We start from the raw sequence: 26,460 nt of genomic DNA on the forward strand, positions 1-26,460 counted from the left end.
TCAGTGGTTCTGATGCTTTAGGTTGGGCTTATTCACACGCCTCGGGATTGTGGGCTGCTCTAGGACGGTGTTGGCTGCATGACCATGGCAACTTGCCCTGCTATACAATTAGCAAGCAGGTCAGCCTGAGCATGTTCTCATAGCAATAGAAGAAGCCTCTGCTTGAATTATGTTTGCTAACATCCCATTGGTCAAAGCAAGTCACCTGTCTGAACCCAGAGTCAGGGGCAGGGCACACAGCTCCACCCAGAGCACAAGTTACGTGGCAAAAGTGAAGTATTTTGCTGCCATCAGCCTAACAAAGGACCTAAGGTGGGAGGAATTTTTCACATATTCTACTTGTGACTTCTTCCTTTAGATCTGATGCTAGACCAGGGTATGGTGGTAAAAGATACGTGGGGGACCCTGGTATGTGAAGCAAGTAAGTGTGATAAGAGAGCCGGGCGTTTGTGCAAAGTCAGGCATGAAAGAGCTTGCTCTTTAATAAGATAATTCTAGTTGTAGTAAGTATAATGTTTGGATGGGAGAGTGGAGAAAAACAGGCAGATTTCAAGGTGGACTCCATAATACTTGGTAATATGCTGGATGTAGTGGCCAAGGTTAGATTCAAAGAAGCAGAAACCATGTGAGAGGGAGAGAAAATGGGGATGCTTGTGTTTGCTCTGGAGCAATAGCGTGGCACTGTAGTGAGGCTGTACAAAGCAGACTGCTCTCCTCCCTTTTCTTTTCAGTAAAAGGAAGGCACGAGGAGGGATACTCAGAGAATACAGACTGATCCTCTAATCAAGGTGAAACTTAGGATTTTAGGTCCAGTTTCATGGTGTAGTGGTTTTAGAATGAAGGATCAGGAAATATGATTTCTTTTCTGGTATAAAGTGAGAGGGACCATATACTTCCTTTCCTCTTGGATCAAGATTGAACTATTCCAGAAAAGAGCTAAGCTAAGGGTAAATTAATTCATTTCTTCCTTTGTCCTTCCTTCCTTCCTTCCTTCCTTCCTTCCTTCCTTCCTTCCTTCCTTCCTTCCTCCCTTCCTCCCTTCCTTCCTCTCTCCTTACTCCCTTCCTTCCTCTCTCCTTACTCCCTTCCTTCCTCTCTCCTTACTCCCCTCACCCACCCTTTTCTCTCTTCCTCCCTTTCTTTTTGTTATTGGTTTATATTTGAACTGGGTAAGAGGGGAAAATGGTGCCCCATATGCTACAAAGTGATTCGAGTCCTTGGCATCATGGGAAATTCCTTGACTCGTTCTGTGAAGTTTGGCTGCTCCCCAAGATTCCACTGTTTCAAAGTAGAGTCATGTATATGGCCTAAGTTTTGTGTAAGGACTCTGGGGGATTTGGGTTATGAAACAATGTGCAGTCTGCCTAGCTTCCCAGTGGCAATGTAGAAAACCAGATCGATTTGTTATAGAACTTTACGCTTTAGTTTTCTTCTCATAATCACAGATGTCTCTTTGAAGTTTACTGCAGTAAATACAAGACCTTACAATTTAAAATGAAAATCAAATATATTTGGAATGAGGCATCATAGGTTTCAGATTGAAATATTTTAAAAATGTGAAAAACAATAAGGTTATGTGGTGTTTATGTTACCTAAATGTTTATGGTTTGCCCTTTTCCTTATCTCCTAAGTCCTGCTGTCCCAGATCCCTTGATTCTCTGGCTAGAATCAACGATGTCATTCAAAAGGAATGTTTGAAGGTTCTTTCCTGCCTCCACCCCCAGCATTTCACAGGGCATTAGCTTCACTAGGAAAATGGACTTGAAACCAAGTTAGAGAAGAATATTTTGCTCTTACATTGTGCTGTTTTCCCCTCTAGATTATCTAGTTTTAAAAAGGAACTTTCATCATCTTTGAAGGTTCATCTTGATTATGCATCGTATTCCTATAATTTCCCCTAATTTGTTCACATTACACCAACGAGAGAAACAAGAATGGGTGTGAAAGGATCCGGCTCTGCGCTCCCAAGATGCTGAGGGCTCTCCATTAACCGGAGGGCCGGTCGTCCTGAGGAAGCTGCCGCTGATCAAAGCCGCTCTGCCTGAGCGGCCTGGTGCAGGCCCGGAGCTCTGCACGTCAGGAATGTGCTGGTGACCCCAGAGTCACTGTCTGCAGCCTTCTTTCTGCTCAGACTTTTAGGTCTGTGTATCCCACTGTTGCTTGACGTGGGGCCCTTAGATGTCTAACAGTCCACCTCCAACTCAGCATGACTGAAAGAGGCTCTTGGTTCTGCACCCACCCCATGCACCTGCTTCTCTCTCACCCTCCGCTGTCAGTGCATAGCACCACTATCTCCTCAGTTACTGCAGTCAGAATCCTAGGAGGCCCTCTGCATCCCTCCCTTTATGTCATACCTCACCTGCCGTCCGTCAGCAGGTCCTGCAGCCGGACACTGTCTCCAAGGCTGACCACTTCTCAGCATCCCCACTGCTACAGCCCACCGAGCCACCGTGACAGCCTCCTGACTGCTCTCTCTGCTTGCCCCCACAGCCATTCTCCATACAGCAGCTGGAGAGATCTTTTTAATGAGTAAAGATCAACCTACTCCCACGCTTAAATTCACTGTGTGCTTTCTTTTCACTTGAACCAGAATGTAAGCTCCTCACTAAGCGCTCCAGGACTCCGCCTTCCCCCTCCTTTCCACTCTCAGCCTCGGTCTCTGTCCGCAACTCCACCCCTCCACCTTCCCGGTGCCCCGTCCTCTGGGCCGTGGCTCTTGCTGCCTGGGGTGCTCTTCTCCAGAAGGTCCCCTGGATGCAGGCTTGTCAACATTAGGTCTCAGATCACATGTCTGGTCCTCCGTGGACCGCCTTGGTCTGTCCCAGCAGGAGCCATAGCACTTGTCTTCCATCAGTGCTAGCGAGTACTTCCCTCTGAGCACTGAAGAGTCTCTCAAATATACCTGTGTGTTTATTGTTTGTCCTCTCTACTAGAATGCAAACTTCATGAGAACACGGATTTTGTCCTGTTGACAGTGGCATGTCTAGCACTGGGACCGTGCTTAGTACAATGTAGGTGCTCAATAAATATTTGCCAGATTAATGAAAAAAACACTAATAGTGGAGGATTTACCTTGATAATTTCTTTTTTGAAAGGCCTGCGATGGGTGTTGAATTCTACCAAGTGCAATTACCTTTCTCTTGCGTCTGGCTCCTAAGAGCCAGGCCCACGTTGCTGAGCCCTGGTTCCTTCTCATTCACGGGCTCTAGTCGTCCCTGCGGCAGCACGACACCCACTAAACACGTATCCCGCTCCTGTTATATGTCAGGCCCTGCCCTAGGCCCTGGGGAGGCGGCCCGAATGAAGCCCACACAAACACCTGCTTTCATGCAGCTCCTCCTATCCCATGTCCCTGGCCCATGTGCACCTTTGTCCAGTTCCCGAGGTCACACAAACATGGGTGGGAATTGCTCTGCACGAGGGTGGCCTTAGTGGGGATTAGTCCAGACGTTTCACAAGTTTCCATTTGTCAGAAACGTAAGGGGCTCCCCAACTGGATCACTTGGTGGACCCATAAAGGAGAAGGTGAGGCAGAGCCCGGGCGAGGGTGGTACCAGGATGGTCTTAAGAAAGGAGCGCGAACAGCACTACGGCAAGGTCTGCCTGGCACCGCTGCGTGGCCTCACCTGCTGGCAGCCTCCTCGGCCCCGTTGAGGAAGTATGGGTGGACGTAATTAGAGCTCAGGCGCGGAACAACCTGAGCGCGCCAGCACCTACTTTCTGCTCAGGGAAGGAGGGCCTGCGCGGCCGCGGCTCTGTCCTCACTTTGTCCTTGCGGTGTGTGGGCAAAGCTCTATGTGAAACCTGAAGCTGCAGTCAGTCACTATCACACTGTACGAGACCATTTCTCATTAGAAAACTCATGTGCAATCCAAGTAAACTAAATTATGAGAGCAGAGCTTTTGTCTCAGAGAACAGCTAAATGCCAGGTTAGCTTCCAACTTAACATAAACAAACAAACAAATAAATAAATAGCCACATTTAGAATCATTTCATTGTCCTGAAAAGAGTCAACTTCTTATCTCTACAAAAAACTGGCAGAACAAAGAGAGTCGTTCACTTGACAATACCCTTTGAAGCTGCCATCCTAGGGAGCGTGAATGACAGGGTGGTGGAGTCCCTGGAGGTCACATAGAGGGGACATTCCAAAGCCCAGACTTACCCTGTTCATGTGCACAGGCCAACTGTTAGCACCGCCCCCTGCCCCACCCCCACCCGCTTTGTGCCTCCACTGGCACGTGATCTGAAGGGCTGCGTGAAATGGTGTTCTGGAATTTAGGGCAGATAAGACGTGTATTCCCAGATGGGCTGCTTCTTGTAAGTGACCAAGCCTCCTGATATTTGAAGTATTTGTCATCTCTCTTGAGACCCTGCAGATTAATAATGAAAGGAGCGGTGATTTTTTTTTTCTCTCTCCTCTTAGTCTTTAAACTTTCTGCTGCTACAGTCAGAGTTCTTCCTCCATATTTTTCATGTCACAGTCACTTGCACAAAGAAGGCGTTTGTGTCCCAAGGCCCAGGGTCAGCACTCTTTCACTTCACCTGCTGAGGCTGACACATTTCCCCCTGGGTGGAGAGTTGTCCTAAATACTGCTGTGCCCTCTGAACCTTCAGTCTGAGACATTGGTGCCTACAAGTGGGCCATTTCTCCTTGTAATTTGGTAGGCTGCCTCTGAATAGGCCATTATAAATATAACAAAAGGAACAATATCTGTGGTCGCTCTCATTTTAGAAGAAGGGCAGGTTCATGACTTACCACCTGGAGATACTAACTTGTCTTTAAGTTTCTTGTGCTTTTCTAGTAACTGCTGGGATATCTCACATAGAGTCTAAATTCAGTCACTTTATTGAGCACCTAAGAATTTGGCTATCGAGAATTATTTTCAAATCACAGTTACTTGATTATACCCATGTAAGAGTCTCCTTTCTTGTCTGTAAGTGTCCTCTAGGGTCGGTTTCAGTTCTAAACATTTGGTGATTCCAGAGAGTTTGCATTTGGGGTTCGTTCAGACCATTTTAGTCTGCGGAGATCCTGAGGAACCAGAATGGCTGTGGTTTGCTTCCTGGGGGAATCCCCACCTCCTGAGCAGGGCCAGTGGAGTTACTGTGTGTTATTCAAGGCCCTTCATCTAAGGGCTGTCCCTTATGTAGGTAGTGGTTCCCAATGTCAGTTGTCAGCAGCACACAATAAACTCTCACGCTGGATTTCAGAGTAGGGGTCTGCTCAGTTGCTTCTTGTCAAAGTTCCTAAGAAACAAGGCTTCTTTCCAGTTATTTCTCGAGCTTACAAATCCCAGTTTTTATTTAATCAAGGGGAACTTCATGGGAAATCAGCGGTATATGAAATATTCATTCACAACAGTGAGGGTGTGATTGAGGAATAGCAGCAGCTGCCCTGAGTCCATGGCTGTGAGAACACGATTAAAATTTTAACACATTTTGTGAACCACTCTTTTCTGGAGCACTCAGCTTTCAAAATAATGGGGAAATGTATATGGTGCTTAAGTACAAACTCCTACGTGAAGCCCTGTGGTAAGTTTAATGAGAAAATATCTTTATTCTTTGACAAATTCATATTGACCTTATGAATTTTGATAGTTGCTGGAATTCCTAGGCTTATTCTTAAAGGAAATCTTCAGAATAGTGAATGCAAAGATTCTCAAAATTTTGCGTGATTAAGAAACAAATGGTGAACTTGTTAAAAATGCAGCTAAGGCTCAATTGTTGATGGCACCAAGGTTTTTGACTGTTAGGAACAGCTGTGAACATTCTAGTTTGTGTCTTTGTGGTGAACATATGTATTTCTGTTGGGCATTCGTACATGCAGGTGTGGAATTTCTGCACCGTCAGGTAGCCACACATTCAGCATTACCGTGTTTCCCCAAAATAAGACTCGGTCTTATATTAAATTTTGCTCCAAAAGACACATTAGGGCCTATTTTCTGGGGATGTCTAATTTTTCCATGTACAACAATCTACATTTATTCAAATAATACAGTCATGTCATCTTCTTATGGAACATCGTCATAACATAATAAATGCGTCCGTCTGGCTGACGATCTTGACGGGGGCTTATTTTCAGGTTAGGTCTTATTTTGGGGGAAACACGGTAGTAAATACTGATGAAGTGTTCCAAAGTGGTTGTACCAGCTTGGAGCCCCTCTGTCAGTTTCCTTCCACATCCTCACCAACTCTTAGTACTTTCTGTTATAGCCATTCTGGGAGGGCATGTAGGGTATTTCGTTATCATTTACATTTCAATTGAGTGGATAAATACATTTTGGTATAATCACAACGGCAGTATCATTCAGCCAAAGAGCATGAACAATTGAACAGCGCACACGTACTTGCAGCTGTATGGATGAATCTCACAGATGTAATTGGTGATAGAAGCCAGACACAGACGAATGCATATTGTATGATTTCATTTATAGGTGGCAGAAAAACGACAAACTGAGAAGAAGCTAGTCTCTGGCATGAGAAGTTAAGGGAATGGTTAACTCCGGGCTGGGGGAATAGTGGTGACTGGAAGGGACCAGAAGGGACTTCTAGGGTATCGGCGATCTTCAGGGTCTTGACCTGAGTGCTGGTTTGACAGATGGGTTTGGTGTGAAACTCAGCCAGGTGCCCACTTGTAGAATGTATGTACATTATACTTTATTAAAAGTTGTTTTTTTTTAATACAGATTTCCAGGCCCTTACCATGAGACTTTGCATGTTTGGCAGGCACACGGGTGGTTGGGATGCAGGTGGCCTCCAAGTGCATTTCGAGAAACATTAGTCATTGCAGTCAGTGCAGAGGTTTTTTGAAACCATTCATTAGCTCTTCCAAATAATTTGATCAGCTGCTTTGTACACTGCAGCTATTTTAGGTCATTTTAGAGATGGTTTCAACCCCCCCCCCTTTCACTTTCTGAGTGTGAATCAATCCTGGAAAATGAAAACACTGAGTGAGCTCCACGTGGGAAAAAGCTGCAGCTCACACTCAATGTGGAAAGGACAGTCAAGTGAGAAATAAATCCATTACATGGGAAGGAAAAACCCCATCTAGTGCTGGAATCGTAGAAACTCTCTCTGGGAGGAGGACTGATCATTTCTGGTGAAAGCCCATTTCATTTATTGCCGAGAGAGATAGAGTGCATCTGGGTCTGAGGCGTTTGGTGGAGGCCGTGTAAAAACTAGGTTATGAGGACTGAATCAGGGTGCCTTTCAGTTACACAGAGGAAGCTTGGAATGCAAGTGACTGTGAAGGTATTGCCTTTGGTGCTCAAAGTCCCCCACTCAGTCGGGCCTGAAGCAGCTTTCATTCCGTCGCTAAGGGGAAGAACAGAGCTACTGACACAATTACAGGCAAGTTTTTAAGGGGAAGAAAAAAGAATGTTTAAAAAAACCGTTCAGTGCTCATTGAGAGGTTGCTCTATCCACCCAAGTTCTGAGGAAATGTTCTCAAATGTCAAGAGGGAAAGGGTGCTTAGCTGATAAGAAATCCTCCGCTTTTAAAGGGGTCACTATTCTCAGGGAGATACAGGGGTATAGACAGTATTGTCTGATCTACGTATGGGCAGGCTGCTACGAGGCTAATATTCACCAGTGAGGCTGCACCACTTGTTAAAATACTGAAATTGTTCCATTCCTGTGGGGGAAAAGCCACAGTCCAGGGTTCCCTGAGAGCCCTCCTCCACTGTCCACATTTCCTGGCTCCCTTGGGCTCCCTGAGGTTCTGGACAATACAGCAGTTGACAGGTAATGTCTCATAGTCCAGGGGTTCCACCCCTCTCCAGCCCTCAGCTTCCTCAGTGGTCTCTGTGGGAACACCTGGGAAAGGGGAGAAGCGGCCTTGTGCGGGAGGGTGGATTAAGGGACCCTATCCATGTTCCTTTCCTCTACATCTTCTCACTGACCGTCCGCCCCTTCCCCAATTCTGTTTCCCTTGTAATTTCTCGTTCTTTGTTAATTTCTCATTGAAGTCATATTCTTAGGCAGTGAAGGGTCGGTAATTAAATGTAGATGTATTGTCATTAGATTAACCTTGCATCTATCAGTCTTAAATATTCAAGTCGTACAGATGCTCTCTGATTCACTTGTTCACTCCTTCACTCACTCAGCAGACATCTATGGAATGCCTGCTACCTGACAGGCACTGCACTCACCAGTAAGGCTCCATCCTTGGCCTAAAAGAAAGCTCACATCCCCGGTGGGGATGACCAACCCTTAGGGAGATCATTGCAAGGCAGTGGTAGAGCTATGCAAGAGTGTGAAGGGAGTATGACGGAGGGCCAGCAAAGGCAGCCCACGTCGGTCAGGGAGGACTTCCTGGAAGAGGTGGTTTGAGCTTAGTCTTAATGGCAGAATAGAAGTTTAGCCAGGTGGGGATGGGCAGTAGAGGACATTTGGGGCAAAGGGGGCTGAATGAACAAAGTGAGAAATCGCGTAGTATGTGCAGCAGAGTGTGACGTGGAAGACCGAGGCTGGCAGAAGGTGAGACCTGGGAGGAAGAGGGGCCAAGAATGCTGCTGGTGCTGTGAGTCAGAGGCTTTTGGACTCACCAGGGTGTGGCCAAATACTGTGTTACTAATAAAGTATTCAGTGTGTGATGACTTTATTCCTCAAAAAACTTAAATTAGAGCAAATTCAAGGTTATCCGTGTAATATGGCGACTCCCACTGGCATTCCATATGCTTTCTGGAGAGAGAGTGAGAAAGAAACCGATAGAGCTAGGGCTAGGAGCCAGGGCTTGAGAAAATCTCTCTGCTCACCTCATCCAAGCAGTAAGCTAGTGCCGTGGTATTAACAAATTGCTTCTGTGCTTCACCTCCTTGCCAAGATGTTGGGGTGTCCTCAAATCGGGGATGTACCCAGGGAGCAGTACAGCTCCTGGAGTGTGCATTCCCCTCTCGTTGGTCATGAGGACTGTGGCTGTGGCAGAATGGGAAGCAGTGGACGGGTTTCCATGCTGTGGGCCCACCTGCATTTTATGGTGATTCCTCGGGCTTCGCAGAGCAGTGATTGGGCAACCTGTGGGTGAGGAAACCTCAGCCACACGCTCCCAGTGTAGTTGTTTCCCAAGTAAATTACATATGCCTATTGCTGCTCTAATATATTGCGCCCATTTAAAAATACTCCAAAGTGGAAATTGTCAAAAGGTAAGATAGGAATGAGATTAAAATATTTAGAATAATCTTTAGTTACATTTAATAAACAAAACCTCATGATTTAATGTATCTAATATTTTAAATCTTGGTTTATACTTGTGATACAATGATTTGTAGGTCTGGTTGTAAGTTTATTTCAGTTTTTGGTTTTAATGGCTGACATGGGTGGAAAAGGCCTCGTAATGTTGCTCCAAATGGAAGTACACTTCCTAAATCATGAGACTCAGTTCTAATTCTGTGCAGTAATTACGCAGATGTTTCTGTCAAAGTTCAAATCAGTTCCTTTTATCCCTGGTATCAGTTGTTCTTGTAAGCTAATTGGGAGGGGTACATATTTTTCATAGTGTTAATATGTTCAATATCTGCTGAACCTCTGTTTTAAAATTTAAAAAGTGGGTTAGTAAATTCTGTATCCCAAATCTTTAAAGTGTTCTGATACAAATGTTTGTACGCGTGACCCCTCATACCATTTCAGGCAGTGAAATCACAAAATGATGGGAACATTTTTAAATGTCTATTTTCAAATTTCTCTTCAGTAGGAGTTTGTTTTGAAAAGTAGTTACCTTCTCACTTGTTAAAATGTTGTTTACTTTGAAAGGACTGAATAAGTGTTGTTATTTTTTTCCAAAAATTGCTGTAAGGTAGCATCTGACATGGTCAAAGAAAAGGGCAGCAAATGTAGGCTATTTGTCTTTTTGTAAAAGAAAAAAAAAATAGCCTCTTATTTAAGTTTGGCAGTTTGAAAATTGGCCTGATTAGATATTGGAACGAGTGGGAGAAAAGAGTCCAGAAGGAGTTCTGAGCTTTCCAGCTTGGACAGCTGCCTGACTGGTGGTGTCACCAAGTGGTGTAGGTGGAGGAGAGAATGGGAGCAAGTTTTAGAAGACGATGGCGACACCCAAGTGGAACTTTGAATCTCTGAGTTCAGCTGTTGAGCCACAGCACTTCCTGCTCTAACTTCATGCCCAACACATTGAAACCCACATTGATTACTCTGAAAACAAGCTCATCCTTGACTTTATGTACTAAATGTATTTTTTCCTTCTGTTCTCCTATCTCTGTCCATGACACCACTATTTCTCAGTCACTTAAGGCTAAAAACTTTGGGGCCATGTGCAACATATAAGATTTATTAGGTATCTGTGGCTTGTGGGGACTTCCTCCAAATGACAGTGCCACTAAGACTATGAGAAGGCCTGCCATGGAAATCGGGTGGCTTTGATTCTGCAAACACGATGAGGCTGAGCCCGTCAATGGGGCAGGATTGCTAGTTTTCCTGCAAGGCAGCTGAATGTGGGATGATGGGAAGAGTCTCAGTTCTCGGATAGAATTAGAAAATCAAGCAACATTTCTTTATCTCTTTTATTTTGTACCCTGTTGGAGAGCTGGATCATTGACCTTTCAGTTACCTCCTAACCCTGAGAGTTTATGATCTCCCTGTTTGGTGAGATGGCTTCCAAGACAGAGTGCATTGCTAGGGTATATGGAAATAGATAGCACACACTCTAACCTTTTGAAAGAGTTATTATTAAGCTTTATTTAGTGAACATATTCTGTCTTCTCCACACTTGGACATTTATAGGAAAAGAGATACAGATTATTCCTCAGTGGGACATTCTGTTGTCGTCTTCAACATCTAAGTGACATCTACATTCCAAAGAAGCTAGTCTTTGACAGGAAACACAAGTGAACTCCCGTTACATTGATCTCCATTGGACAATGACCTTACATCCTCCATTTCTGGAATAGTTCTCATGTCACATAACTTGATTCTCCTCAATAAAGTATTAATTAAATGTACAACTAAATAAAATTTAATTTTATATCTTGGCAAGACTTTTCATACAAATAACTTCACAAATCAGAAAAAGATCCTCTATCTTAATCCATCTTAATTTTCAGTTTGGGCAAATGTAGTCAAATGTCTCTTTTCCTGGTGGTGAAATGTTTTGCATGAATAATTATATTGCTACAAAACATTCCTAGTGTGTAGAGCTAGAGCTAACAAAACTTATTTCCAGGTGCTCTGTATAAGCAGCAAATTGGTACTTGGTAGTAAATTTACTCTGAAAACAGGTAAAAGAAAGAAACACTAAGAATAATGACATCCAATGTGTATTAAACGCCTAACATAATTTAGGCACTAAGTGCTTTAGATATATAGTTTTGTTTCAGTCTTCAAAATGAAAACTCTGAAGTATCTCTTCCCACCCTTATTATAGATAGGGAAGCACTTTGAGTAATGTGTCCTGATGATGTGTAAAGGGGGAGAATTGATACTTGGATTAATTCACTGCCTCCGAATACTGGTTCAGCCCAAGCCTTTCTTCCTCTAAGGACTTCATGGAATATGGGTAGGTTTTGACGGGGGAGGTGGTGGGGATGACGGAGACAGGAAAGTGGGATTACAGTCGTGTTCTAAAAGGATGCACGCCCTTGAGCTACAGAGAAACCAACAAGAGTTTCTCACCAGATCAGGACCAGGGACCTCAATGTATGGGGGTGCATAATTCTTGCTTTGGCACCTTCTGTGACGAAGACTTGGTCGGTCATTCCAGTCTGCCCCATTCCAGGAAATAGCTGACCCTCCACCCAGCCAATTAAACCCAAGCTAGGAGTCATCTGCAAGCCCTCTCTTTCTTGTCTCCTCAAATCCTACTGTTCAGCAAGTTTGGGGTGTCCTACCTTAAAATACATCTGGAATCTGGGCTCTTCTGCCTAGCCCAATAATTGCCACCTCTCTTTGTCCAAAGGTTCATCTGCCCTTTCTCTCCTGAACTACTGTAGCAGCTTCCTAACTGGCTTCCCTGCTTCCACTCCTGCTCCTCCCCTAAAATCCCACTGTCAAGTCTCCCTTTAACAACATACGTCAGGGGATGTCTTTCCTAGTGAAGCTTCCTCAACATCTTCCCAATGCATTCAGAATAAAATCTCAATCCCTTAACATGGCACGCAAAGCCCTGTGTGGGCTGAGTGTTGTCCTCTTCTCTTACCTCATTTTGTAGCCCCTGCGCTCCCCTCCTTCCTTTCGTCCCCTCAGGCCAACTCTGCACCTGTGTTGTGCACCTGTGTTCCCTCTGTTGTGATCACCTCCTTCCTTAGACAGTCAACACTGTCCCTTCAAAGAGGCCCCAAGTGAGCACACCTCCACACGTACCTCTCAAATATTCTATCACATCACCCTTTCCTTTTTTTTATGTAGTAATTATTCCAATCTAGTGTTATTTTATTTGCCGGAATCCTTCTTTTGTTTCTTTCCCCCTGGAGAGCTGGACCTCATCTGTTTAAATCTTCAGAGCCTGGCACCGTGTCTGACAAATTAGGGTTCATTAAATATCTGTTAAAGAAATAAAAGAATGCATCATAATGATTTTTTAAAAAGTATTGTTGTGTTCTTGAGCACAGGTGCATGTAGCAGACACATCTTGGAGTGTCTGTTTAGCTTATAATAACCCTCTTAACTGGGTTACCCAATTCAGGGAAAAGGCCCTCAGGACCATCTGGTTGTGACCTCTGGCCACAGTGACTAGGACAGCTGACCCAAGCTGGACAATCAAAATTGCAACCCTTGCAACTGGGAATTTGGGAATTGCAAATTGGAATTGGAACTGAGAGTAGTGTGGTTTGCGCTGTACTGTGCATCCTCAGCAGACCTGGGCAGTCACGTGTTCTGCTCTGTGGAACGGGGATCAGACAGGGAAGGCTGGCGAGCAGAGAAAGAGCAGGGGGGAGACTGAGCAGGTGTGCAAAGAGAAACCGTGATGTGACACATAGGGAGAGAGTCTGGATGACGTTGCAGGCCCTGTTTCCAGCATCTTCTTGCTGCCGGGCTGACCTCCTGCCCTTGGGGTCAGGAAAATACCAGCCACCTGCCCTCCGAATGCCATCCCATGGGTGAAGCGATTGTACTGAGGATACCTTGTCAATTTAACGTTTAGTGACAACAGATTTGCCATTAACACGTTGGTTGCGCTTTAGCACACACTGTTCTGTGCCATTTTCACCTCTTGTGATGAGAGGTGACTTACGCTTCAGCTGGAAACTGTGTAAGTGAGAAGGTTTCTAGAAGAAGCAAATGGAGAGAAGGAAATGAGAGCCCAACATCTTTGTGGCTGTCCCCATAAGGAGAGAGGCCAAGGAGGGCAACGTGTGAAAGTGAAGGGGTGAGTGAGGAAAGAGCAAGTGCTGCAGCAGAGAGCAGGGAGCTCTGCGGGCACGGCCGGCAGTGAGCAGGACGCTGAGAGCTGGGGGCTTGCAGAATAGCAAACGTCTGGTGACAGGATACATACGAGCTTAGAAGCAGCCGAGTGAATCCCCTCAGGTGATGGATCATTATGCTGAGATCAATCTTCACAATGGAAGACAAAGTTGGCAAAAACGAAATACTCCCTCAGAATCAGGGCTTTAAAGTATAGTAGGCTGCTCCACTGTTAGTGACAATCAATATCCACTCAGTTTAAGACCACACGATCCCCTCTTAGCCTGGCCTCATTACACTCATCAGACTAATGAGGGACTCAAGTCCAGTGCTCACGGGTGGGGTTTAATCCTGCTCCACTCACACCCATTCAAGAGGCCTTTATCAGCAAAGGTGTGAGGGAGAAATGTGTTGGCTTCTCAGCAATGCAGTTGGCAGTCAACTTATCTCTCAGTGAGTCCACCAAGGTGTGAATATCAAAAGCCCAGCAGGAGCTATTTATATTTGGAGATTATTAGGCATTAGCTGCACAGAAGAATTGCCTCCAAATATGGCGCCTCTGGCTAGCTCCTCCTGCGGAAAACCCCAGAAAACAGCGAGCTCTCCAGAGTCATTTCCATTCTTATCAGAGTCTGAATGTCTCAAGTTTAGCTCACGTAATGATGACCCTACTTTTTAAGTGAGGGGACATTTCCGTTAGCAGCAAGAGTAACTTATTCACAAATTCATAAGCACATAGCTCAAACTTTTCTCTCTATTCCTAAGAAAATGATGGCAGAATGGCACAGGAGCAGGTAACTTGAAATTTGTACTCCAAAAGATCAAAAAAATCAACTGTCCCTAGGGAATGTAGCCACCCACCAATTCAGTGAACTAGGACCAGACTTTTGCTGAGGAATGTACTTAACAGTTTGGCTGGGGTGGACTTTCACTTTTACATTTCACAAAACACATACATACGTTAACATGTGCTCTCACGTGGCCAAAAAGGGGCTGGCCATCTTCAAAGCGGAAATGAGCAGAACTGTATTTCTTGGTGTTACAAGGATGATAGTCCAAATATTTCAGATGCTGGAAATGTTTCAAATGATTATTGTGGTTCTATTATCATAAAGTCTCTCTTCTATAATGACTTTTCACCACTTGCATCTAAAGTTATAGCTTTCCCATTTTTTTAACGGCTGTTTTGTTTTTTTCCCTTCATTAATGCGTTTTTTTCTTCATCAATCCATTTCCTATAGTAGCCCCATCTTGGCTGCAGGGTACGGTCATTCTGTGCCTCATTTCCTCTAACGAATGGAGTAAGCCTGTGAGTATACATAGCACTACAAAATACACAAAGTCAGATCTGTCGTCCCAATATAATAGCAACAAAAGTGATTAATAGTTTGTTTTAATGAGGTAACCGGCATTTAATAAGTTATTGATTTTTCATAGAATCTTACCAAAATGCTTTGGACACTGAAAAACCATTCTCCACTCATACAAGGCAGTAATGATACAGTATGAATTCATATGTCAGATTCTAGATGCTGTGTTATCTCAGGGCCAGTGCCTATTACCTGATTAATATTGATTTCTCTGTGGCCATCAGTGAATTTTCAAGGCATCATTTTCAGTCAAGGAAGAATGAATTGTTTGGTGTTGATCCCGAAATCACTTTGCATCAGATCCGGAGGAAGCTGGGTAATTGATGATGCAGAGCAAGTGGTCATGGATTTAATTTGTTGAACTGGATTTCACTGGTTTCACTGGTTTCAATGTTATAGGTATGTTTAGAAGATGTTCCCTGTTGATATTCTTTTACTTCATTTCTCATATACGTTTTCCTCTGTCCAGTATATTCTTTCTCCTGTTTTCTACTTGGTGAACTTCTACTTGTCCTTCAGGGTCCATCTCAAAAGTCCTCTCCTCTGTGACTTCGTTCTTGATTCCCTTAGAAAGATTTTGTTCTCCTGGGTCCTCTTACCACCCTTTGTTGTAATAGCTCTTCAGTACAGGGGGATACAGGCCAGTAATTCTGTTTGCTTAGTGGCTTCCTGCTAAACCAGGGCTGTGTATTGTCTCTTAGGACGTACCTTTTCCTGAGAAGCCCCAGGACACGGTTGGCCGTGTGTAAATACTTGCTGCTGCTCCATTGGCTGGGGGTCACTGGACAATGCTCAGAATCTGCAACTTCGGCTCGCACAGGGTTTAAACGGGCTCACAATGCCTGGCACTGGCGCTACAGGGACCCCTGTTGTTACTCCCACCACCACCCTACCTGCAAAATGCTTGTCCAGGTCACACTGCGTGCTACACACTTTAAATACAAAACCTCATCCCTCTCTCGTCCTGGAGCAAGGTCACTGCTATCGTCTCCATTTGAGGGGTAAAGAAAGTAAGGCTTAATAAATACTTTACCCAAGGTCACATCACAATTAAATGGTGGTGAATCAGGGGGTCAAATCAAGGTCTTTCTGACTCCAAAGCCCATATCTATAGTGTAACTTGGGACACTCCGGGAAAGGCTCATCCAAACCAGGAACCCCACACTCCATCCTTAGAGATTCTTTGTTTTTGAGTCTTGAAGGCTTTCCAGGGGCAGCAGGGGTGAAAAGGTAAAACACACCCAAATAGAGTATTCTAATATATTGGTAACAGTTGGTGAGCCATATAATATTTTTAAGTTCCCACCAACAAATTTCTCACTGTAGACCAGTTGACAATTAGAGAAAAGCTTTCCCTTTAGCAATCGTTGACGTGGTTAAGAGGAAACAAACAGAGAAGGGTGCCAGTGAGGGGTCAGAGAAGAAGAGCTTGTCTGAAAGGAGACTAGAAGCTGCTAAAGACCAAACAAGGGGCTTGTGACCACCCTGGAGATAATGGCTGTACTTCAAGTAGATCAAAATGAAGCATTGTATTGGTTTCCTACTGCTGCTGTGTGGCTCAAAACAACACAAATTTCCCCCTTTTAATTCTGGAAGGTCACAGGTCTGGGCTAAAGTCAAGGTGTCAGCGGATTGCGTTCCTGCTGGAGGCTCTAGGGAAGAACCTATTTCCTTGTCTCTTCCGGCTTTTAGAGGCCACCTGCATTCCTTGGCTTTTGGCCCCTTCCTTCATCTTCAGAGCCAGTGACTTAGCATCTTCCAATCTCTCTGACTCTGCCCCTCTCTCTCCTGCTCTTTCATTTATAAGGACCCTTGTGATTACATTGGCCCATAGGGACAGTCCAGCATAATCTCCCAGGCTCAAAATCCCTCACCATATCTGCAAAGTCTTTTTTGCCATGTAGGGTGCCATATGTACAGGTTCAGGGAATTAGGATGAAGACCGCTTTGGGGTGCCTTATTCTGCCTATCGCAAGTGTGTTAGAGGGGAAATTAGAGATCAGGAGACTGGGTTCCAATCTTGGGGTTCCCATTGAGGAGCTATGTGCCTTGGGGCAAATTTCAACCTCTCTGGGCCCGTGCCTCAAGCTGGGAGGTACAGCTCCGGCTAATGAAAAGCCAGACCTGTTTTACACACCTGCACACGACACCGTCGCCTTTATTTAAGGCCATTTCTGAACATGTCATTAGTCCTTCTAATGGCATTGCTGCAGGTTCTCAGCTGATTTCTGCTTGCCATCCTACATTTACTTACACTTTGCCTACAGAGCATGCAAGTTTTCAATTTCTCATTTTAAACAGGGGGCTCCAGTTCTGTAGCACGGCTGATGCATTAAATATCCACAGCCAAATTGCTTAACGCCCAGGTTTTTTATCCCCTTCAAATTAAAGCTTTTAAAACACCCAGACTCCCTGCTGGCTGAATGACACACACAGACTTTCTGCCGGCTCTTGGGGGCAGGCGATACTGGTTCCTGTCAAGTTCTAAATCTGGATGCTTTTTTATAGTGGAACGACTAAAAGGAATTGCTGCCTTATGATATATAACTACTACTTATTATAGACTGATCCGTCTTACAGCAGGGCGGTGGAAGGCAGGGGGCTGCAGGAAGAACAAGAACCAGTCTTAGACCTGAGCAAAAGTAACCTTCTCATTGCCTTTTCCATGACAGCCGCATCATAAGCTTCTTTATGGCAGCTTTCTTTCAGTGACCTGCCACACTGCTCTAATTTTTCTGGTGTCACTCATGCAGGTTTAAAAAATGATTGGTTTTATGGCTTTCATTTGGGAATTTGTCAAGGTTTCACATTTGTGGAAGCCTTGGAAGCAGTGGCCTAATCGTCCAGAATTTGGTGTTTAAAGGGATGTTGGCAGGTAACCTGCTTGGACCCACAGGTGCCTGCAGTGGTCACATGCTTATGCCTACTGGGGAAATCTCCATAATTTCTTTTGCTACAGTAAACCTTTGCTGTCAGGAAACTCCATTCCAGGTTCCAGAGGGCTCCTGGCATCCTGAGATGGCAGAAAAGCCTTTCAAGCTTCATGATCAGGTTGATAATTAAACCTAATTCCCATGAAATGTACTTCAGGTGTTAGTAAACCCAGACTGGGGTCAGTGTATTCTGGCAATCTGGATTTACGCACTCTTTTTCATGACTCACAGTCTGGAAATGAAAAAGCACTGGACTCTGAATTCATTCTCTCTCTCTCTCTCTCTCTCTCTCTCTCTCTCTCTCTCTCTCTCTCTCTCTCTCTCTCTCTCTTTCTCTCTCTCTCTCTCTCTCTTCCTCACCCCCACCCCCCTCCCTCACCCCACCCCCCACCCCTTAGGATCTCAAAGCCCCTAACAGATGTTTTTAAAAGCCTCACTTTTGAGGACTGTTTTGGCCTCCTGCCACTGTGTGTACTTTTAGGTTTAATGAAAATTGGTGCCTCCCAAGTGCTTCTCCTAAGGGGGAAAGCAGCTCAGTCTCCTGGTGAGCCTGCTGGTTCTCTTTCAGCCAGAACACACGGGGGCCGCGAGCTTGAGTGTAAACACAGGCGCACCTGCCTCATCCCTGCCGCTCCCCTCCCAGTGGCCTGGGTTGGCCGCAGTATGGTGCATACCTGCTGGGGTCTGTCACAGTTGGCTTCTCTCCCCCTGGTGTGCCTCAGCATAGCCGGGGCTTATTCGAGCAGCAGGCGGTTTTTCTGAAGTGACCTCCACCAGGCGGGAGATTTATGGTGGCGTTTGCTTTCATTATGTGTTGAGGCTGCATCCTGAGCTCGCTGCGTGGCTGTCGGAGGAAGAGCAGAACGCTTCCCAGAATAAGCCTCCGGTATTATCTTTGAACATATGTTCTTGATTAAATGAGAAGAGGAAAGTCTCTTCGTTTTTCCCATTTGGAGGTTAAAGTGGAGGGTTTGTCTAAAAACAGATTGCAGTAAATTGTGGGTTTATTTGAACAGTATGTCAACATTATTTACTCATGGAAAAAAAAAATCTCAAATTGATAGGTTTCTTTTAATTACCTCATCCAGAAAGCTGCTCTCAACAAACAGCAAATATTTCAGAAGCCATTTGGATAAGTCTGGAAATGTTGAATTACTGGAAACCTGCCGAGAATAATACCTTTGAAAATGTTTCCATAGTTCTGAGTATAAGAAAACTTGATTAGGAAACAGCTTGTCTCCCAGCAAACTGGGTATTGCCTTCTGTGATCTGATGGCCTCCTTGAAAAAGATGGTTTACAAGATTCTTGCCTAACACTGATCACGACACCCTGAAAAAGAGGTACCCTTCTGGAGCGCGGCGTCACTGTCCGTCCCTCGGATCAGATGACCTTGTTTAACCCCGCTGTAATAATACCTTCTGTCCAGCAAACACCAAAGCCAAATGAAAGAAGGTTCAGTAACTGGGTGAGCTCTGGGCAAGCCCAAAGAGCTCTTTTGGCAAATCCAGGCCAAGTCACATTTTCCCAGATAACATCCTTTGACTTCATTGCTTGGTTCTGGCTACATGAAAAGATGATCGGATAAACACAGCCATTCCAGGGGCCCAAACCTTTTTGGGGGATGAGAGAGGTTGCTGACAGTAAGAGGGCGAAGAGACTCATGTGCAAGCCAAGGACCCTTGTACACATACACCCTTAGGCTCATGTCCTTTTCAAAACTGCTTGTGATGTTTGCTTTCTGTGTATACGCGTGTTGAAGGGATTGTGGCGTGGTGGTGGTACGACCGGCATGGAGAGGTTGGGGTGGATTTGGGCCTTCACACGATGATGTATTTACCCTGGATCTCTGGGCACATCCCATGCCTCGGGTAACATTTCATGCATGCATACTGCATGGAGTGTACTTCTCGGGAAACTTAAAAGTTGAGTATCTCATTTAAAAGTGTTTCATCTGAAATTGACATGTGCAGGCCTGGTTTGAGGACTGCTGTATGTGCTGGTACAGTTGTTTGGTTCCTAAATATTGAAATCTCTCCCGGTTGGTAAGTCACTACCTAAGACCCACGGCCCACCATGAAGTGGAGGCCTCCAGCACCGTCATGGGCTCTGCCACTGGCGTTTGAGCCTCCCTCCTAGTCAGTTCCGGCTCTGGGTGTACGTGCCGCCGCCAGTAGCCTGAGCCTCAGAGAAAGTCTCCTGTGCCTGCCCAGACCCTCCAGGCACCGGAGTGCCGAGCTCCCTGGACCGCAGGCTGGGTTTGCGTGGAGGAGCTCAGACTAAAGAGACTTGCCACGGCAGCACTCTCATTCATGCCAACAAAAGTCACTTTTTAAAGAGAAGTTTTGAGCTATTTGGGAGCTCAAAACTTTTTTCTTCCTACCCTTGCAACTCTTTTCCTCTACGTACCAATGTGAAGTCCAGAAGCCTTCACCGTGGAGACCAGTTCAGGAAAGGAAGATGTAACTCTAATCCTACCTCCAACACTTAATAAGTCCATGACCTTGAGCAAGCGACTTGTCCCCTCTACACTGCAGTTTTCTCATCTGTAGAGTATTGATGTCATACTTGATTCCTTCCAGCTGTAACAACAAATGCTTTTAGTCTTTAAATTTCTGTTTACTAGCCCATTCACCCTCCCTGTCAATGGACACGCTATGGATGCTTCCTAAAGAAAGAAAAACAATATCATCTGCTTACAAATTATGTTTGAACACAAGTTAGGTGATGCCGAGTGCTCCATGCGACCTGACAGAGGGAGCTGACAGGCCCCGACGTGGCTGGCTTGCCTCCCCTCTGCTTACCACGCCGGTCAAGGCAAGGCAGCTCCTTGCTGAGCTCCGCTGCTGGAGCTTCATGCTACGGGGGCCATGGCTGCCGATGCAGGGGCTCGTGTCACCTGTCGCATGGCTCTGCCTCGTGTGTGTTATGGCTCATCAAAGGCCCCTAAGAAGTTTGTAGATGGTCAGTGCAAATCCGTTAGTATTCATGTGGAAAATAATCTCAGCAACAAGCAGCAGTGTCATAGACTTTACGTGGAGTGGGGTTGTGTTAATGGAATTAGGCTTTTGTGACTCATTTTGAATAGTGGTATTAGAGCTATAATTTTATACATTATGCTATTTCTTTATGATTTTAAAAAAAGGTTTTGGTTTTTCAGACGAAATTTTTTAAATATACCTTGGGTATAATTTTGGGGTGGGGTGAGGAGGGAAAAGTTCCATCTCCTATTTTAGGATAAATATCAGTCATAACTTTGGAGCTCAGCTAATATGTAGAAATTCATCCTGTAGATTTTTATTGTCAGCCTATTCTCTGGGTGGAGATTATCCTTTGTCGTGTAGCATTAGAGTCATTAGCACTGCTGACTGGGACGAAAATTCCGTGATACCGCCCGTTGTCTGCTCTTGGGAGAGTGGCTGTTTTACGCTTGTTCAGGACGGGAGAATTTATAGACCCATGTGTGAGTCTGTGGTTTTCCAGGAAGTTTGAGTTCTGGCCTGGCCTATATGTCTCATTGCTTATGGTCTTGGCAGACAAAAGGTTGTGATGGTTTTTCGAGTTCCTCTGGTCGGTTTTTAAGAAAGTGAATTTTTACTCTGGATTCTCATCTAATCTCTCGATTTGACTTTGGCTTCCTTTTATGTCCCCATAAACAAAAATCCTACCAGGCTTGAACTCCATCTTGGTTTTAGGAATTGCAGCCAGCTATTTCATAAGCAACACTGTGGACACTTAATACAAGAATTTAAGCTGAGAAATTTAATACTCTTGCATTTAATACTCTGTTTTTATTAGGAAATCCTGGGATTTGTCCCTATTCAACACCCTGTTTAATTTAAGAGCTAAAAAAATGATAAATATCACTTCCAGATGCATGTACTGCATTCAAGATCTAGAAATAGTTGTCAAAGTGCAGTATGAATGGACTGATGTTCCTTCAGCAATTTAACCTCTGTCAGTATCTCGTGCTGAGGGTTTGTCAATCATTGTGATGACATCTTAGGTTTGATCCTGACTTCCCTATAATGTCAAACTTACCACCCCCCAACCCCGCCATCCTCCCTTCTGTATGCGGAAACGAACTTTTATAAACCCTTGGTAAAATCAAAGCCTCACCCCAAAGGCTTAATAGTGAAGGAAGAATCTGCACCTTGGGAGGGTCAGCCAGGTGTCATGGCCAAGGTTTGTTCCCAGGACTCCTCTCCCCTTGGGGGATTTTTTACTTATTATGCAGTTGTCACCACATTAATCCCTATTGGACACTCCCTTTTCAGTGCTGCTCAGGCCCAAGGGCGGACCCAACTATCTCCTTAGTTCTCCAAAGCATGTAGCATGGCTGTGACCAAACTGGAACTTTTAAACAAAATTTTTAGGTACCAAAACCTTTAGGATAACAAAAGGGAAATTAACACTAAGGGTGACATAAAAACAGATGATCTGTTTTTACAAGATTCAGATCTCTGCCCCTTTTCTCCATCCTTTGGAGGAAATCTGCAATCTTTACCACCTGGTGCTGGCCTCAGGCCAAGTCCCAGAGAGAGGACTGTTTCTTCCCACCTATCTCAAGATCTCTTTTCCAGTCATGGACGCTTTTTTCCTTGGGTGATAGATAATGTCCACTCCTGAAGATACGCAACCCTTCCCTTGCTGGGCCTTGTTCCAAGGCTTCTGCAAGATCAAAATGCACCTGGACTGGCCCAGCAGCCCCATGAGACATCGGGGAGGGTGTTGATACTGGGCCCTGTAGGAAAGGTAGGACCAAACCCAAAACGCTTTCTTATAACACTGGTTCTCACCCTTTCTGTGTTAGGACTTTCTCCGCACACTTGGAGAAATGGAAAAGGAGCATGTCTGCCGTCATTAGAAAACAAGTACTTCTAGGCTATAACACCTCCTCCTGTTGCCTTATCATTTTGCTTCCATTGAACAGAACAATGTGCTGACCTGACTTTTCCTCTTCAGGCCTCGAAAGGCAAAGTTCCACCTTGTTGCAATCAGTACTTCTTTGTTCTGGTGTGATGTCACCACCTCCTCACAGGAGGTGAGACGTCCATTTTTTCTACATCTTGTTACTTCTGCCGGTTGAGCTCTGCAGTCCCTCTGATGGACGGTGCCATGCTAGCCTTCATACTCAGATGCTGCCCAAATAAATTGTGCACTTTGTTAGAAATTTGTTAGAATACCTCGGAAGTTTTCTCTGATATACCAGTGTGCCACAGGACTCTGGTTCACAATCACTGTACTACATTATTAGGCTAATTTAAACAAGATCGAATTTTTATACTGCGTATTTTGTCTAGTCTTGTTATGTAAACTAGGTTTTAGTATGTTTCTGATAGGTATGTGAAAAGACACTTGCATTTAAATTTCCTACATGTGTGTGAATTGAGGTGTATTGTGTATGTTTTAAATAAGCAATATGGCAAGGGATGCTGGCTAACATACAGAGATCTATAGATGACTTTCTCAGCACGGGCCCTTGGGTTTTGTGGTGTTGTGACTACCTCAAAACAAAGGGAAATGTTTGCTATGAATTTCCTGTCCCTGGAAAACTACGTGGTTGAAAAATCTCTCCTTTCCTCTTGAGAACTATCTGTGTGCCGAAGTAAGAAGAAGCCCTTGAAAGGATTACTCAGGCTTCCCCCCATCTTCTCTTCACCCCGAAGTCTAATAATTTTAAGAGAGAAGAAGCGGAAGAGCCCTTGTCACTAAACTTCTTAGCACTTTAGAATAGCCAGATGCATTGCATGCAACTATGTCAAGTTTGGACTCACACCCGCCGGGAAAATACTCTTGTCTCTTTTTTTCGGAAGTAAATTGCATACATATCACGAAGAGTATTCAGGAAAGGGGTTGCCTTTTTGCTTTGTCTGAGCTTCTCGCCTGTCTGTTTTAACCACATTCTGAGGCCATGCACACACGTTGTGCAGCTTGCCAAGTTTCAGCAGCCTCTACTCGTTTGCCAGAATGGCTCCACTATATCAGATGGTTGCTAAGAGTAAAGACCACTGAATCTTAGGCGTGGAAGGGACTTAATGCGATGGGCCATGAAATGCCCTTATTTCACAGATGAGGTGATGGAAGCCCAGAGACATGACTGCCTTGCTGGAGGTGATGGGCCTCGGAGCCAGGTGTCCTTGTGGATTCCAGGCTGTACCTGGGCCGCGCCTTTGGTGAAGCCCTTTGAACCCTGCCGAGTGCTCTGTAAATGTCGGGTGTCCATGGCAGACTGATGACATCGCTGCTGCACTCACTCCATTATCAAAAGTGCAAAATCCACCAAAAATTTGTCTGCTTCTAATGCAGGTTTCAGGGAAAAGAGCTCCCCGCCCCCCCTTTCCTTTAGCCAACCCCCACCTGTCTCATACTTCTGAAGTGGCTGAAAAATACAAGAACGTTTCAGCCTCATTATTTAAAGCCATAAGCATTTGAAGTTTGTGGTAACATAACTTATGAACACATAATTCAGAATTATAACTTACAGGATAATAACTTCAAAACAAGCATTTGTTTTCAAAATGACAAATACTTGTAAGAGGAATTTTGTCTAAAATCAGTTCAGAAAATGAAGGATTTCATTAAAATGGCTTCACTTTCTAGGTTCAGTGTCTAATTCTAATTCTACAAAGAAAAGAAAAATATAGTATTTATGACACGATACTGTGCAACATTCTGAGGCCCACTGATTTGTGGTGATTTTTATACACATTAATCTTAATTTTTATCCTTCCTTTAAATAAGGGCTGGAATTGATTTCGTGATCATCCAAAAGTAACAAAATAAATGATCTGTTCCCCTAATTCTGTGACTAGCTTTCACATTTCATTGTTTTATTTCCATTTGCCTTTTTGTCCCTTCTCCCAGTGCATCCAAATGATTGAGGTTCAAATATGCATTATTTTCTCAATAAAGTCAGAAATCTCCTAGAAATAGAGGCAAGATAGCAGAACCACTTTTTTATGACAAAAATCCAAGCGCCTTTTGTACTACCTGGGTTATAGCAGACATCTTTTAAAGTATGTTTCCTGTGGGTATGATTGCGCTGTGGTATCTACAAGTTTATGTAAACATGAACCATGAGATTTGCTTTGAATTTGTTTGGCCACCAGATTTCCTTAGTTCCTTGTTCCAGGCTAATTTTCAGGGCGTCTTCATGGAAACTCACCCGAGTCTATGCACAATCATTTGCGACAACTATGAAACCAGGTCAAGCCACCTGCTCTGGGTGAGAGTGACTTGTTTATTGATGGAACGGAACTCACTGGAGTGTATTCTTTTCCTGTCCTTGCCTGCAAATGTGCTCCTGGCTCTCCCTTCTCATTTTCAGGTGCACTACTAAGGTCCACTCAAGTTCAATCTTCTCCCTGCTCCCTATCAGGCCTAATCCACGGCTTCGGTATCCCCAGGAGGGAAGGGGAGCCGTCTTTTCTTCCCCTTGCTCTCTTTGCTTCTCTCCTCATTGGTTGCCTCGGGTTTGCTCTTCCTTCTCTGTGTGAAGCCCTGGAGGAGGGATTAGGGGCCAGGTGGAAATGTCTCTTACCCGTCAGTGTTATGATCTCATCTCTGTACTCTTGGGTTTCTTCCAGAGCCCTTGACTCAAGGGCTGACTTACTGTTATCCTTAGGGGTGTGCTCACAGCTGGGGGTCTCCCTGCACCCTGCTTAATTCTGGAACAAACGTACTCTCCAGCCCACAATCAGTCCCTGGACCCTTGTCAGCACCTGTCTTCAGAGAAATCCTATCTCTACATATGTTGTTTTAGTTTGGCTTTGCTTTTCCACTCTAGGTACTTTCCCTTATTTGATTTGAGTATAGCTGCATAGTTGGAATTTTGTTTCATGTATGATCTAATTGTTTTACATGTAGTAGTAGGGTCACCAGCCTATGACATCTGCCATACTGGGGTAGTAGAAGTTGGACCTCTGAGTTGCGAAGCTTTGCAAAGATCCACATAGGGAATAAGATAACCATGTCCTCTCGTTGCAGGCTTGCCTGTTCCTATAAATGTGTCTCTTGGAGAGATGGTGTCAAAGACTTATCTATTCCTACATGGTTTCTTCTAAAAATCTATCTAAAAATTTCTAGTCTTATATAGTCTGGATGCGGAGTTAATTTCTAGACTGTTTTTTCCATGTTTTATTAAGTCTTGTTTTTAGGTACTGAGTACATAGTACTTCCTGTCCCCAGCTTTGGGTCTTTCACCAAAATTCTGAGACAATAGGAAATGTCCCTTCCTGTTCTATGGTACTTAATGCATGATTGAGCCCTAGACTTTTTAGACCATAGTTCTTAGTCTTATTCTGGAACGCTAAACATCATTTAATCAGTAAATCCCAGCCCTTCCGAGGACCTGAACTCTACCATTAATTGAGTTGTCTGGTGAGAATTTTGTTGGTAAAACTGGCTATATGTTTGACTTGAGGTTTCCAGTGCCCTCTTGCATGGTGTAAGGATTTAGAATATAACCACCAAGGCATATTTGGCATTTTCAACGTAATTTTGGGGAAAGGAAAATCAGTCCATCCTATAATGTTTTCGTCTTGAGCTTGGACTTCTCTCAGACAAGCTGCATGTCACAGTGGCTTTCTGGTAACAACACTGAAGAAGGGGCTGTGAATGGGAAAAGCTCATGAGAAGTCGGAATAAAGGCTACCACAGCCATTAAGGGCAAAGCTGCTAGTCTCTAATGGATTAGCAAAATTCCCCATCCAGAGACGTCCCAAAGGTATTATGGAAGCCTTAGGGAGAGGTCAGTAGCTTCAACATACATTGAGCTGTAGTTTAAACCCCTGACTACCATTCAGGT

At 44.5% G+C, this 26,460-nt stretch overlaps 1 protein-coding gene across 1 annotated transcript in view; it reads left to right on the plus strand.

Annotated features, from left to right (window-relative positions):
• The first annotated feature begins 280 nt into the window (after positions 1-280).
• JADE1 (jade family PHD finger 1) overlaps positions 281-26,460 on the plus strand; it is a 237,739-nt gene continuing 211,559 nt past the window's right edge. Inside the window, exon 1 of the mRNA XM_033134981.1 lies at positions 281-312. The gene's annotated coding sequence lies outside the window, so the exon portion shown is untranslated. The remainder of the gene's footprint in view (positions 313-26,460) is intronic.

The sequence above is a fragment of the Rhinolophus ferrumequinum genome, chromosome 18 (genome assembly GCF_004115265.2).
Source record: "Rhinolophus ferrumequinum isolate MPI-CBG mRhiFer1 chromosome 18, mRhiFer1_v1.p, whole genome shotgun sequence".
NCBI classification, from domain to species: Eukaryota; Metazoa; Chordata; class Mammalia; order Chiroptera; family Rhinolophidae; genus Rhinolophus; species Rhinolophus ferrumequinum.